At 37.0% G+C, this 15,705-nt stretch overlaps 1 long non-coding RNA gene across 1 annotated transcript in view; it reads left to right on the forward strand.

Annotated features, from left to right (window-relative positions):
- The window catches only part of LOC146695157 (uncharacterized), a 34,717-nt gene extending 19,763 nt beyond the window's left edge, over positions 1–14,954 (forward strand). Inside the window, exons 2-3 of the long non-coding RNA XR_014923454.1 lie at positions 14,280–14,427; positions 14,524–14,954. This is a non-coding gene — a long non-coding RNA (uncharacterized LOC146695157). The remainder of the gene's footprint in view (positions 1–14,279; positions 14,428–14,523) is intronic.
- The last annotated feature ends 751 nt before the right edge of the window (positions 14,955–15,705 follow it).

Below are 15,705 nucleotides of genomic sequence, written 5' to 3' on the forward strand. Positions count from 1 at the left end.
TTATACTATTTGAATTTCTAGCCTACACTAGTGATCTTTTCAGGCATTGTTGCGAGGCTCTGGCAGTTTTGAGACATTCAAACTTGCAATGTAACAGTTAGAAAAAACTTGAACTCAAACAGCCTGTGATGGTTCAGAACAACAGTATTAAAGAAGGAAAGAGGAGACATGGAAACATGTGAAAATAACCTCAGTGACAGATCTGTTGCAAAATAGCTTAAGAATCCTGAACTATTTCGGTTTCTTTTTTGGTCACGTTAAATGCCTTAACAAATAAAATGTAAGGTCACCTCTTGAAACAGTCCTCCTACAGCAGAGTGATACTGAGTGTGGACTAGTTTGTGTGTGAATAGAAGTTCTTTTTACCATATCCTAATAAAGGTCAGTCATTCAGAAAGGTGTAAAACAGCATTCTCAAGTTTTGTATTTGATGCTTGATAATTTGGCCTTAAGAGGTTATCGATTGATATTTGGATTGGATGCTATAGTGCAGGCTACATAGCAGCATGTTGCATGCCATAAAATTCCCTTAGATCTGACAAAAAACAAGAGCGGCAACAAACCCATCAATGGCACTACAAGCCAAATCATTCAGCTCCGTAATTACAACTGAGCCACAACCAGTCCACTGTGGCCTAACAGAGGAGAAGGGATAGAGAGGAGAGGAGAGAAATGAAGGGAAGAGAGTGGGGAGAAAAGATAGATTTCATGAGTGAGAGTCTGCTGAAGTGCCCAGGGGGATTGTGGTTACAATGTTGTACTCTACATCTGTTTACAGCAGAGAGAAAGACAGACAGATGAGACAAAGAGTTGGAGGGAGAGCTGCTGCCTGCTGCATGCTGTCATCTCAGCCATGTAGCCATGTAGTAACTGTACCTCATTATGTTCTATTCTAGTTATCATTGTACACGAGCGGACGCACACGCACGCACGCACACACACACACACACACACACACACACACACGCACACAATGCTCTTTCATCTCATTGTCTCTATCGTGTGATGTGAAAGCATCACATCAGTGAGAGTAAGAGTGGGGGTGGGGTAAAAGCAAATAATAGAGGGAGAGAGAGAGAAAAAGAGTCAATGAGAAAGTGAGTGAACTAGAGACAGAGAGAGAACGAGGCTTGGGTTGTGTTCAGGGTGCTGAATGTTAATTAGTTTCTGATTGTTTGTAGCCTATGGCAAAGATTTCCACTTGTTTCTCTCTGTCGCTAGCTGGTGTGTGTCTGTGTATTTGTGTGTTTTTGCAGGCACAGATAGCTTTCAAAGTTTCTGTGTGTGACAGTGAGTTTGACAGTTGTGTCATCAGAGATCCTAACTTGTCTCTTTATGTCTGAGTATGTCAAGTGTCAAATGATCTCGGAAAATGTATGTGTGTGTGTGTCTGAATACTGTTTCGCAAACAAGCTCTTAAAAAATGCAATAACCGGCTCAAGAATCTACTGAATGAAAGCAGCAATGTATATATATATATATATTTGTGTTTGTGTGTGTATATGTGTGTGTGCGTGTGTGTGTGTGTACATATTATGTTGGATAGATATCAGAAAAAAGATATTTGCATCAGCATTTTCTCATTCTTGAAATCAGAAACCAAAGCAAAGTTAAATAAATAAATAAATGATGCCTTTTATTCATGTGCCATGCATAAACATGAGTGAATGGCAGTAGCATATGTATGCAGGATTTCACCTTAGTCCATAATCTGTGTTTAAAGAAGAAAACGGTTCTGTTTTGGATTAAAAGATGATGACTATATGATGACGAGAATATGACTATTCTTGAGAAAGATGGTGGTGATGGATTTTGACCTTGAACTACAAAATTAAGCTTGGAGCGAATTATTTCCAGTAGCTCTTAGTAGGGATACTAAAATCGATCTTTTGACCCCTTCATTAACGTTTACGGTTCATTAAAAAACGAGGCAGATTCAGAAAGGCAAAACATAGTACTAGTTATCAAGTGATTTAATGTCAGTTAATATGAAAAATAATTCTGTAATACAGTGAGTTTTATCTAAGCCGATGTGGCCTCTGTGGCTGGAATCCATTTTTAAATAGCTCTTACCATCTAAAGACCTTTCCACATATAAAGCAATTTACTGATCAACCATTGTTTTTCAGGTTTTAGTGTCTAGGTAGTGGACACTCTGGCTGCATAAGTTGCCATCTTGAATGTTTCCCCAAATCAATATGCTGTCAAGGATACTGTCATTCAACAGTGTCCTTAACTTCCATTGGTAATTGCTTTGCCTTGAGAGTTGTTTAACTTGCCACAGCTTGTTTAGCCCTATCAGTAATAACGTGTTGTCATGATGAAATATAGGGTGTCAAACTATTAACGTTTATATACTGAGCTCCTGTTTTCCCTTCTGTTCAAAAGATATTTCCTTCTTTTAGTTTATCCAGCATTAAGAGTTTTATTTTATACAACCGTTAAACCTGAGTACAATTCTAAAGCAAAACAGCTCTAGCCGACCCTCTCTATTGCCCATTTATGCAATGCAAAATGGAAATCTGTAATTAATTGGTTATCAATTACTTTACGTAAAATTACATTTCTCAAATTCAGATCTCTCAGACCTCTCCAGCCCTCAGTCTCAAGTCTATTCTGACTGATGCACCATGGCTCAGCATCTCTTTCCAGGACTGACTCTTGCCACAGCAGCAACTAGTGGATGAGTCATCAAACAATACTCCTATTTATAGTGCTTTGTGTAAAGCTGCAAGTATTTACCTGTGCTACAGCACTTGAAACAGTGTGAGAGATAACAAGGTGAAAGCAAACATCTCCCCACAAATGGTACAGCCACTCTATGTATTGGCAAGCAACAAATAAAGGAAGTGGACAAAACAGGAGCAACACCTCAGGGTAGAAAGCTTTTCTTGCTCTAATCCTACAATAAATCATACATTTGTGACGTTTTTCCTGTTCACCATTGGTTGAAAATGGGTAATCTGTGTATGTACAGTGCAATGAGCGGAAAAAAGTTCAGCATGCAGACAGTGTATCATAGCTTCAATTTAACTGACGGGGTTTTATCTAAATTTAAAATAACAGTATGAGATTACTGTAAAGTTTGCCAGGTGTTGGGAATTTTTCTGCTCATCTGTATCCAGATTCGTTGTTTTCTCCATCTAATCACTGGTTCTAACAGGCAACTGTGGCTAATGTGCAAAATGATGAATAGTCTATTCTTTTTTTTAAATGTTTAAAACATTTTTGTTACAAAATTATAAGAATGATTATTCATTTTTTTCTGCGTGTAATTTATTCAGCCCATTGTCCTTCTGCTCGGATCATCCTGGTAGTTGCAGAGTGAATTTTGAGAAATATATTGTCTATCAAAAAAAAAAAGAGAAAGTAATAATGTTTCAGCTTGGTGACACTTTCCCAGTTCTTGATGTTTGTCTGGTTTAGATTACTTTTGATTGGCCTTTGATTAATAGAGGTTTCTCTGTGGTGCTCATGCAGCAGCTGTCAAAGCCTATGAGTGAGTGTTGGGACTTAGCATTTAGACTAGCTCTCTAAATCAACCTGCACTACACATACACTGACTTATGGCACAATAGGTGACATACTGTCAACACACATACCCATCATAGTACTATACTATATATGCACTCAGTGCGCATTTGTGTCTTACAGTGTCTACCAATGAGAATGATGCTGATTGATGGTCCATCTGAGGGTGCCCTGTCCATACACACAGATGAGACAAGGACAGCCTTATATTGTGTAATTCAGTTCATAGGTGGATGCACTAATATAGAGTCATGCAATACATAGAGTCAGTTATGGGGTGTTGACAGATAAGGCACATGTACAGTAATGGAAAAAAGAGGTGTGGGACTGACTGAAAATGAGAAGGAAAGATGAAAGCAAATGGTTACCATATGGGAACAACAAAAGTGCTCCTATAATAAATGATAAAAGAGATAAAACATGGGATTAAAGAATTTTAAGGAAAGAAATAAAATGTGTAAAGGTAAAACAATGATCCTTATAGATAAAGAAAGGAAAAAGATATAAAAGAAGATCAAATTTGAGGAATGGGGACTGCATCGAGGAATAAAGCACAAAAAGTTGTAAGCTAAGATATAATGCAGAGAGGAAGTGAACAACCAGACAATTAAAGGGAGGGATGGTGGGGAACATTATAGATTAAAGGAAGAGGGGATGAAAGCTGACAGAAAATGTCAAAAACATTCTGTGTCAGAAAAAACATGCATTGCACATTAAGTAAAAGATAAAAAGCATGTTGTGCAGAAAAGTATATTTAAATATGGAAAAATTTAAATTTTATTAATAGGTGAAAGAAACAATATAAATACCACTGGATTCCCCCAAAAATAGAAAACAAAAAAAAAGAATAAAAAGTTTTGGACTGATTCGGTTCAGTGATATCTGATAATTAGACGGCACCACCATGGCGAAAAGACTAATTGTTCTCTTCAGATTAAGGGAATAATTGTGTGTGGATACATCATCAAAACATGGCAGAGGCAAATTTGATCAGAGCAGATGTTGAATTAATTGGTTTTGAGGCTGATTGCATTAATGCTCTGAGTCTATTAGTGAGACACACTAGTAATTAACACCCTGCCTCTAACTCACATGTTGGTGATGATGCCTCTCTTACACATGCACCATGCACACACACACACACACACACACACACACACACACACACACACACACACACACACACACACACACACACACAGTGGAGAAAACTTTTACAAGTCATTTTGTGTTGTTTGGAGAAAATAATTTTCTTTGCTTAGCATGCATTATCAGTTTGCTTCCAGCGCCTGAAAATATTAGAGACACATATGTGATCATCAAACTCTAATGCATTTGTTCCTAAGTATTTTTACCAAAATGCACAACTGCCTTGTTTGCTGTGCAAGAATGCTTTTTAGACAGTAATTTTGAAACAATCATGAAACAAAGAGTTCCTTTATCATGTTGGGAAGCCTGCAACAATCAGCCCAAGATGAGATTTCTTCTGATCTTCACTTTGCTGATCAGTATTTCACTTTAAGAATAAAATGTGGTAACAATGCAGGCTTTAATGAAATGCACACACCTACTGTACATTTCTGATGAAACTGTTCAAAATTGCAAAGATTAATATATTAAGAGCAATATCAGAGTGCAAAACATTTACTGCAAAAACAATTTGCAAAGAAACTAACAATATAAGACAATATAAACAATATAAACACAAAAACAAGATAAAAATTTGGCTGAACATTTCCATGTACACTAGTGGGAAACTAATGGGAAAAGGACGGTTTTATCATAGTTTCATCACATTACTAATAATGACCTGGTTCTTTAGCTCATATCAGTTTAGAACTCTACTGGAGCCACTGGTGTAAAAATTGTTATATTACTTTAATGATACAATAGTACTTGAGTAATACTTTTTGGTAACTTTGGTAAATCTGTCATATATGAGCTGGAACTTGAAAACGAGTGTGTGAAAATGTGTGTGATGGAAGGAGTTAAAATCATGACAAGCCTTTGATAGATACCATGATATTTGGAAAAAAAAATAAGACTTTAACACACAGTGGCCCTTGCCAAAGATAGTGGAATGACCTTATTGTAGTCTGGCTTAATAATGTAATTCCTGGGAAGTATGATGTGGTGAGGGCTGAATATTTTAAGATAATAATTAAAAGATAACCTATTCACCAAACAGGAAAAATCAAAGGCTCACGTGGCTTCCACAGCCACCTGTATGGGCTGTTGAAGCAAATTAAACATCCAGAAGTTAATTTATTACATATCCAGGATGAGAATGTTATGTGGAAACCTAAGATTCCCTATTTTCAGTCACAGTGTGATCATCATAAAATACCACTTTCATTCTGCTGTAAAAATAGAAATGAGAAGTGTGAAGGGATAACAAATGAATCCGGAAAAACATCTTTCACACATTGCTTGCCTACAAGAAAGGTAAAGATAATAAAGGTAACACATTCTAAAAGCTTCAGCAATATGCATATTTTTCTGTCATTGTTCTTTTGTTTATATGTTTTTCTAAATGTGTAGACACAAGTAAATTGAATGCAAGCAGGTCTCTTGGGGAATCGCTGCTGTATCTTGCTTAGCTTTCATTATCTCAGAGAACAACAAAAATAGGTATGTTTGAATAATTTAATGAATGAATGTACCTGCCAGTCAATCAAAATGTAATGACACAGTAAGTTGAACCAGCTTGTTGATTATCACGGGTACTGCAGCAGACATTTACTGTATACAATTAGCCAATCCCAAGAGACCAGAAACCATTAATACTAAATAATAAATATGGTCAAGTGAACTCTCATGGGAGAAAAGAAAAGGAGAAAGAAACAGCAGAATCATACAACAAGGTCTCCATCATCATATGATTCCCAGTTTTTTTTATCAACTTAAGATGTTATTAAGTTTTTCTTCATTTATTTTCTCGCAAGCTGAATAAGTTATTGCTCTAAAGTCATATTAAGTGTAAAACTTTACAAAATGTTTGCCTCTGACTATTTTAGAGAACATGTCAATTGGTGGAATACTACAATAGTTCTGCATGTTCATCATTGAGTATAAGCTGTAAATCAATTCTTATTCCCTCTAAATGATTGCATATTTATATTAGTAATAATGTGCATTTTTTGCAGCTTGTGTACAGGGAAATGGATTCAATTCAGGACAATGTCAAACTAAAAATGGCTGCTCTAGACAGAATTGAAAAGACAGATGTTTGATCATAATTATTTACTGCCTTTACCATCAATTGTCCCATCTGAATTTAGTCAAAGACAAAAGAGACCTTTTGTAAGCAGAGTCCAGGAGAAAATGGCATGTTTCCATTGCAGTTACAAAAATAAAGGGAAAAGTGCTATCTAATTGTCTGAAAAGAAACTCTGGAAATACTGGACATGAATCAACATCAGGGGCTGATTGCTTGTTTTGTTTATCCTTTGAAATTGTGGATTTCTGCCCACTTCAACAAAACGTTGCTTTTATGAGAGCAGATAACATAGTTATGTTGCATAAAAAAACAATACAAGGTCACTGCTGCAGTAGGTGCATTTTAAAAGACCAGGTTAAGCTCAATGTCATAATACTTAGCCTTTAAAATGGCCACAATTTGTTCACTGTCACAAACAGTGAGCTTTAAAAAGATTTTTTTAGCTCAGAGTCACATTTTAATAAGACCAAGTTACAATCTCTGTCAGAGTAGTAATACTTTAAAAAGACAGCTGAAGCTCTCCGTTGCAGTAATTAACAGCTTTGAGAAAGACTTCTTGTCCAAACATTCAGACTTTAAACGAGGCCACATTTAACTGTCATTTAAATGTATCAGTACTGACAAAATGGCATAACGAATATAAGATCTGAGAAGTTGCAGCATCACATACTCACATCTAACAGACTGACATACAGGAAAGTCGCTTAGTTATGAAAACTGTGCATAAGGTACTTGAAATGTAAAATTTGTATTTGAGTAGTTGTCTATGTTCACTGGCTTGCACAGATTTGTACAGTTGCATCAGTATTTTAAATGACTGCAGCCATATTTCATCCTGATTACCCGACACCCCGGAGAGGATCAAAATGGAGTGTTCAGTGAAGCTATACCAATTTAATGCTGAGAGTCCCATCTGATGCAGCTCTTATTGTCTTGTTGTCTGTAGCCTCCTGATGTAATGTATCAAAGCACTATATTCTGGTTGTTTTTTGTAATGCTTGTAAAAACATAAATGTACATTTGAAAATCTGAAGCCATAGCCTGGACTGTAAACTAACAGTGTCTTGAGTATTTAAAATTACGCATGCCAGTCATTTTCCAATATGGCTAGTTGTTCTCAAAATGCAATAAAATGGTGAATTATAGTCAAATCGTGTTATTTAAAACTGCTAAAGGAAAATGTTCAGCTTGCTGAAAACTGCTACAATTAACCTGAATTTGCAGTGATGCTCAGATGTTTGCAAGCTTAAAATTATACAGCAATCATTGCAATCAGCAGCCACTGAACATTTCCTCCTCCAACAGGAGAACACGTTCTGCAGAAATCGCCTGAGAAGTGCAGTCATATATAAGGCTTCCAAGCACATTTTGGAGCCAAGAGCATTTATTTCAATGCATTTTTCTCTCATATTATGTCCTTGGGAGCTTTTAAAACATGTGCTTAACAAAAGTTTTCAAAACCAGCCAACAAACACTGACATTTTCAATCCAGTAACTGTTAACTCTAGGATCACCTGTTTCATCAGCTTTTCCTGAAAACTTGGGAAACATGCATGAAACACATGTTTAAACAACAGCAGAATCAGAAGAATCTGATGTCTCTATGAAAAATAATTTTAAAAAAAAGATCTTTCTCAGACACAGAGCCTATGTATTTTCCCCCAAACAGAACTTAATTGTAACTGGGAGTCTAAATATGCTCAAAAATCACATACTGTCAGTGTACAATAAGATTCCTTAAATCAGTTTCTTTAACTTGCTTAGTGATTGCATTTTACTGGTAATAACACTGATAATATCTTAAGAAATGGGATATGTGTTTTAATAAACTTTGGCTTGTTGCAGATGAAAACATTTTATTTCTTTACTTAATTATATAATCTTACATTACAGCCTCATTGTACACTCCTAAATCTTACAGAAAACCTTGAGTGAAACTCTAATCTACCGCTTATTTACGGTGTATTTATAAACTACATGCTTATTTATGCTGCAGCCACAATAGTGCAGACCATATCCCACAAAAGAAAGAGAATACTGTAACTGTGTGCAATGAACTTGTGATCTTCTTACCTTTAAAATGTTTGCTTTAAAGACAAGAAGCAATTCTGCAACCACTCGCAGTCCGTTACCATCATCAGACTTGAATGGGTCAATTACATGGCAATTACACAAAAACTGTTTCTGTTAATATGGTAATTAACTGTGATCAGTGAGTGAAAATAACAAATCTGTACCCATTTGAGGCAAATCTACTTCCATATGTTTTAAACTCTCAGTTGGCAACCGGTTGAGTTGAGTTCCCAAAGAGACATGTTGCAAACAAGTTGTGCCTATTAGTGCAGTCTGGTTGTCTGTGTTTCTAAATTAGATTGGAGTTATTTGCCATGATTTGTTTGATTTGTAATAATTTGTATCAGTGATTTCTAATTTATTAAAAAAACATTTAGTTCATCTTATTTCAATGTAACTGAGCCATTAGGTTTCAACTACAGTTTATAATGACTTGTAGTGAGTTTTTGTCTTATTGTTCCAACAATGTAATAGCTCATCTGATTGTATTTCATGGCTCCAAAGGAAGACTTTGACCATATTTGTCAATTTTTTTTGGCCATTTAGCCAATAATTCATATTTATTGTGACTCCAGCTGGCCATGTCATGTTAATTATACAGAGAGGGACTGACAAACTCAGCCTGAAATGGATTTAAAACTCCACAGTGAGGGGGTCTTAAAGTGAAATTGGAAGTAAAAGTTAATGTTATTAATCCAAATTGTCAGCTATAAATACTCATTACATTTTAGAGAGCTACTTGATTGTTTGACCCATGTGAGCTGTAGGTGGATAATTTCAGATGCTGACAGACAAATCCACATATATCCAACCACATGTCTAACCATTCATTCAGTACTGAATCCTGTTATAGTGAAGATATCACACAAATGAGCTGTACACATGCATTCATGTCTAAGATAGGCACAGCTTGAATGTCCACATCTATAGAGTAGATTATGTCCTGGTACATAAAATCCTGAGCATGTGAGTGTCTATTAAAGGAAGAATAAAAGCCATTTGATTCTCATAGGCAAGAATGCTGACATTATCACCAGACAAGCTATATATAGAGAAGCACACTCATTACTAACAGTATCACAGCTCAAGCTGTCAACCAAGTTTGATGGACAGACACTACTGCAAAAAACACACCAGAAAGGTAATTACGGGACAGCCGGTGATCCTGATATGAGTGTGCAAGCTTTTACATCAAAGCACATGCTTCTGTACAAACTCTACCAGTCAACATGTCAAAGTGTCCTTGAGCCAGACAATGCACCCCAAATTGCTACCGGTGACTTGACTACAACCTTGCACACTTGGGATCAATGGTCAGTGACTAATGGGGGATTGTATTTGTGCATGTTTGCATAGCTTTTTACCAAGACAGAGTGAAGGATTATGGGAACAAATACAAGAAAAATGTTCAGTCTGTTTTCATTTTGCGTGACAAAGAGATTTGTATTTGTAGACTAAACTTATGCTTAGATTCGACTGGCAAAATAGTCTACAGGCTGTAGAGGCTATTCAGCTCAGTTAAGTTTTATTTATATAAAGACAAATTACAACAATAGCTGTCTTGGGGTCCTTTATATTATAGGGTACCAATCCAAAAATAACCCTAATAAAATTTGCTCTCTGTAAGCCATCATAGACTTGACAATTTTTCATGTTTTACAATTTATGTCCCAACAACTTTCCTGACCCTCACTTTTCTGGACATCAAAAATATCAAAAGCAACAGACTGAGTTTTATTCAATGTATAATCCTTTTACTTAAACTTTTAAATTAATATTTTGGTCAGAAACTGTAATATTATTGCATGTTTTTGTACTGATGGTTAATCATATTTATTTCATCATGTGACTCCATAGGATTTGATGAACTCCCCACACTGATATCAGAACAATATCACACATGTAGTCACTGACAGCATTATGAATAACTCATTCTAAAGAGCTCACTGAATTTAATGTCACTGTTTCAAAAGCCAGTTATGAAATCTCTTCCTTCCTGGATATTCCACCATCAGCTGTAAGTGGTATTTATTACAAAGTGGCACAGTCAAAGTCAGCCACAGAAGGCCAGACAATGTAAAGTTACAAAAAAGGAGTCACTGAGTGCCGAGGTGAGTGGAGGTTGAAAATCACTAATGCTCTGCTGATCTAATAATTACAGAGTTCCAAACCTCCTCTGGCATTAACATCTGCACAAAAACTGTGCATATCAGGAACTTCGTGGCATTGGTTTCTATGGCTGAGTACCTCTTGTAGGTGTATAAGTGGTCCAGTGCTTTTGTCCATACATTGCATACATGTTTGATACATTATTTTTTCAGACAATATAACCTAAGAATGTTACTTGTGGAAAAGAGGCACACCTGTGTTCGAAAGCAGGAAACCTGAGGCCACTAACAACGGTTTACTGTTTTGAGAAACTGCTAACTTCACTTCATTTACAGTAAAACGTTATACTTATTTTCGTTTCTGTTGTTATTTTGTTGTATTTTGTTCACACACACAACCACACACATAAACACATTCACCATTACAGATGGCAAACTAATACAGGATAACCCTGCCTTGCTTTCAGTCATAGCTCCTCTGAAGATGGTCTGCTGGGACTGACTGACTGTGAGTACAAATGTGTGTGTGAGACAAAGGAAAGGAAAGTAGGAATAAAGAGAGGGAAGATATTGCTCCATGTGTGTCCTGAGGCTTCTCCTCCCCTCTGAAGTTTTTCCTCTTCTCCCCCTCTCTCTCTTCTCTCCTCCTCCTCTTGCTAAGCTCCCAAACTGTCATCCCCGCACAAAAGCCTATGATCCACATGCACGCACACACACACACACACACACACACACACACACACACACACACACACACACACACACACACACACACACGTGGGGTTTCATCTTCACACAAGAAGTGTGAGAGGACTCAACTTGTAGTGAGGAGGTAGAGAACTGGGAGCATGAGCAATACGAATCAGGTTGAGTCGTTTTTTGTTGTAAATGTTTAGATGAATACTATTTGAAATTTCAGAAAATGTTTTTTCTTCATATTAAAATCATAAATACCGGCTTTTCTGATTAGCAACAAAGTATTTCTTACTTGTCAACAGCATCATGTTTTTGTTGTCAGATTTTCTGGAGAATGCATAGCAGATTGACACAAAAACCTTAGTACCTCTTTTTTTTCTCTTTATGTCAGGGAATTTAACAGTCAAGGTAATTCAGCATTCAGTTTATAACACTGCTATTTACTGCTAGTTACTACAGGAGACTGCATACTGGATGAATGTGATATTTTGCATTGCTTGAACAACTGAAAATGGCACAACAAAAAATCTTCAGTGCTACTTCTCTAAAGCTTTTTTTGGGTCTGGTAACAGCAGATGGTCAACGGAGAAATAAAATCTTCAACATATTTACAGAGAGAATAAAAACAAATGTGAAATTTACAGCACAAGGTCTCAAGCTTTATTAAAATTATATTGTGAGTCTTAAAATTTCTGCTTTAAGTCAGGTACTTTGTGAGTAATCACCATAGCACTTATCAGTCTTACTCATTTGTGGGACCTGTTGACCTGCATATTTGTCAGAATAAGGCTGCAGTATTCACTGGAAATACTATTACTATATAGCACTTTGACCCAGGTTAACTGGATCTGCCAGCTAGATCGAGAAATGTTACTTGTGTCACCAGAGTCATTTAAAAGATAATTAAAGCTTTTGTCCAAAGGAGAATAGAAGCTGCTCTTTTTTATTATTATCATTATTATACAGAACATAATTCAACTTTGCTTTGCAGTTTTTTGAATCAAGAGTTCACTGCTGCTATCTTCCCATAAACTGATTTAGAGAAGTATATTAGTGTGTTATTAGCAACCCCTTTGGACCTTTCCCCTTTTGGACAAGTCAAAGGCATTTTTTTATATTATGAGGGGGAAAGATGCTGTATGTTGAGTGGTAAACAATTCCATTCCACACTTTTGTCAAACTGCCTGTCGATTTTCAGTGTGCAAGATTAATGTTGTGAAAGAGCATGTTTTACCCAAAACCAAACCAGTTTTTCGTTCCTTAACTGAATAAAGTCTTATCTTATCTGATCTGATCTGATCTGATCTGATCTTATTTTATCTGATCTTATCTTAAAAACTTGTGACTTTTGACACTACCACTCCTCCAACCTCTAAATGCAGACTTTCTTGCTCTTTAACGTCTAGTATTGCCTCTCCCGGTGCACCGAATTAAAAAGACAGCTTATGTATATCACTGCAATGCAAGCAACATCTGACAGATGGCAATTTGATGTGATGGGTTGAGAATACATTGTATCTGCAGATTATTAACAGTTAATGTCTCTGCAAGTTAGGAATTTGTGAAATTTAACTGCTTAAATATTCTCTCTCTCACTCTCTCTGTCTCTCTCTCTCTCTCACACACACAAATTTTTCTACTGGCATGATGTGGTTCATTACCCTCTACAATAACTACCATCACAACTTTATTACTTACACTAAACCTAATTTTATACTTGATCCAGAAAACAAGGAGAATGCCTCATAGGGGAGCTTGGCATACCCTCACGTCTAAAATTCAAACTGGTTCTCACAAAGACAGAGGTCCAAGCACACACTCTCTCTGTCTCTCACTCACTCGCTCTCGCTCTCTCACACACACACACACACACACACACACACACACACACACACACACACACACACACACACACACACACACACACACACACACCTGACTTAGAGCAATAAACTGCAGCGTAATTCATCTATAAAATCATAAGTCACTCTGGGCTATGGGTGATGTGATTATTATTAATACAAGATTCAGTGGCACTGATTTATCCAACCGTTGAATTTGTAATATATTAGACTGAAAATAAAGTTCTGGCATCTAGAGCCAGGGATATTTCATTGCTCAATATTGCAAATCAGTTTGCAGGCAGCACATAGTCACTGAATGGCTGATTGACTACAAGAATGAATCACTGATTGGCTAAAATTAAGAACTCATTACTGTGGAAATGCACTTTAAACTCTAGGAAGGAATACATTTCATGATGCCAGTCTGGTTGGTATAGAGCTGTATTCCTTAATTAGGTATGATATATAAATATGAACTTCAGATAGCTTCTTTTAGTTTGTCTGACTAAAGTCAGCTCAAATCTGTGTAGCTGTGTTTCCTTGCTGGCTGTGCAAGGATAAAGGATCTCCTGGAAGATGCAAACTCAAAAGATGTTAGCATATAATTCAGGATAAAGTTGAACCCTGCCTCTTGCCCTATAACTGCTAGGTAAGGTTCACAATCACCTGACAACTAATATACTCGAGACACAACACCAAGAAATCCCACAAAAAGGGAAATAGCTTTTGGAGGTGGTAACCCAAAGACCATTACTCCCCTCTGATCCTTTCTGACTGATTTTTCTTTGGTTTTGATGTGTCTTTCAGCAGAGGCTCAAAAGTGTGAAGAATATAACAGAAGAAGGGCTATCACACAAGGAGCGCTGTAGAGAGTACAGCAGTAGGACCAATATCTGCTCCTTTGTGCAAGGAGGAGCGGGAGGACTGCTGCTACAACCCTACAAAATGACCTTCTGTGAGTTACTCGCCCAGCACCTTGCAGATCAATCGGTATTCACCAGAGGACACCAGAACTGGCAGGTTAACCACTGATGTCCTGCTCTCTTCACAGATGAGAGTAGGTTCAAACTGAGCATATGTGACAGGTGTGAAAGTCTGGTGCCACTATGGTAAGTAGTATGCTGCCTCTAACATTGTCTAACATGATCAGTTTGGCAGTGGGTCAGTGATGCTCTTTGGAGGGTCACACAGACCTCCAATGGCAAGGCAACAGTATATTGACTGTTGTTAGATACCAGGATGAAATTCTCAAATCCACTTTCAGAACTTTGACCATGGGTTCTTCTGGGCAGGACTCCAGTTGCCAGAGTGTGTACACAGATCCTGGATAACAAAGACACTGATACTTATATGTTTCAGAATCTCTGATTCTGTATTGGTGCATTATCTGTTGATCGATGATCTCATTGATACCCTAATCCAAATCTGGGAAGACAAACCCCATGACACAATCTGTCAACACATCAGAACATCAACTCTTGGTACTGCATACAAGGATGATTATGATACACACATGCACAATGCATGTAAAGATTTTCAAATTGCGTATGTTGTGCATCAATCTGATCTGCAACTTAAATTTGAGCAAAATACATAATTGCAGACATAAAGTTTTAAAATCTGCAAAAACTGTAATACTGAAAATGAAAAGGTATGCCAGATATTTAAGGTACTGTGGAAATCAGTTAATCCAAAATGCAGTAAGACTTTCACTCCAGTTGTCTGCACTTGGATTCCAAAATCAAATTTTCTTCAAGCCGAAACCTTAAATAACTATACATACATAAACACATATATAGATATATGTACACATGAGTGAAAAGCAGCGGTTGGTGATGAAAAGCTAATCAAGTTGCAAGCGCATTATTGAGACGGTCAGAATGAGAGATAGAGCCTCCTTCAATCTGTCTGATAGGGGCAATCAACTGATGAAACATACAGAAAGATAGAAAGATGTAAGAGCTCTCACTCGCACTATGATTTTCACACATCTGCCCTATCTTTATGCCCTTCCCTTCCTCTCTCTCTCTACCTCCAGCTGTCCTTGTTCAAGGCTTCTCTCCTCCTCCTAATCATCCCTCTGTCCCTCCTCCCTCCTGCGTGAGGTGAAGGCGAGGAGAGCAAAATGTACGACAGGAGTACCTTGATGAACAGACACAGTCAGATAATGGACTATCTTATTACTGAAACAAGCAGAATGGCATTGTGCTTATGAATGACAGGGGTGACAGCT

Source organism: Copadichromis virginalis, linkage group LG13 (assembly GCF_057382275.1).
Source record: "Copadichromis virginalis isolate Kocher_CV1m ecotype Utaka linkage group LG13, C_Virginalis_male_GT1.1, whole genome shotgun sequence".
Lineage (NCBI taxonomy): Eukaryota > Metazoa > Chordata > Actinopteri > Cichliformes > Cichlidae > Copadichromis > Copadichromis virginalis.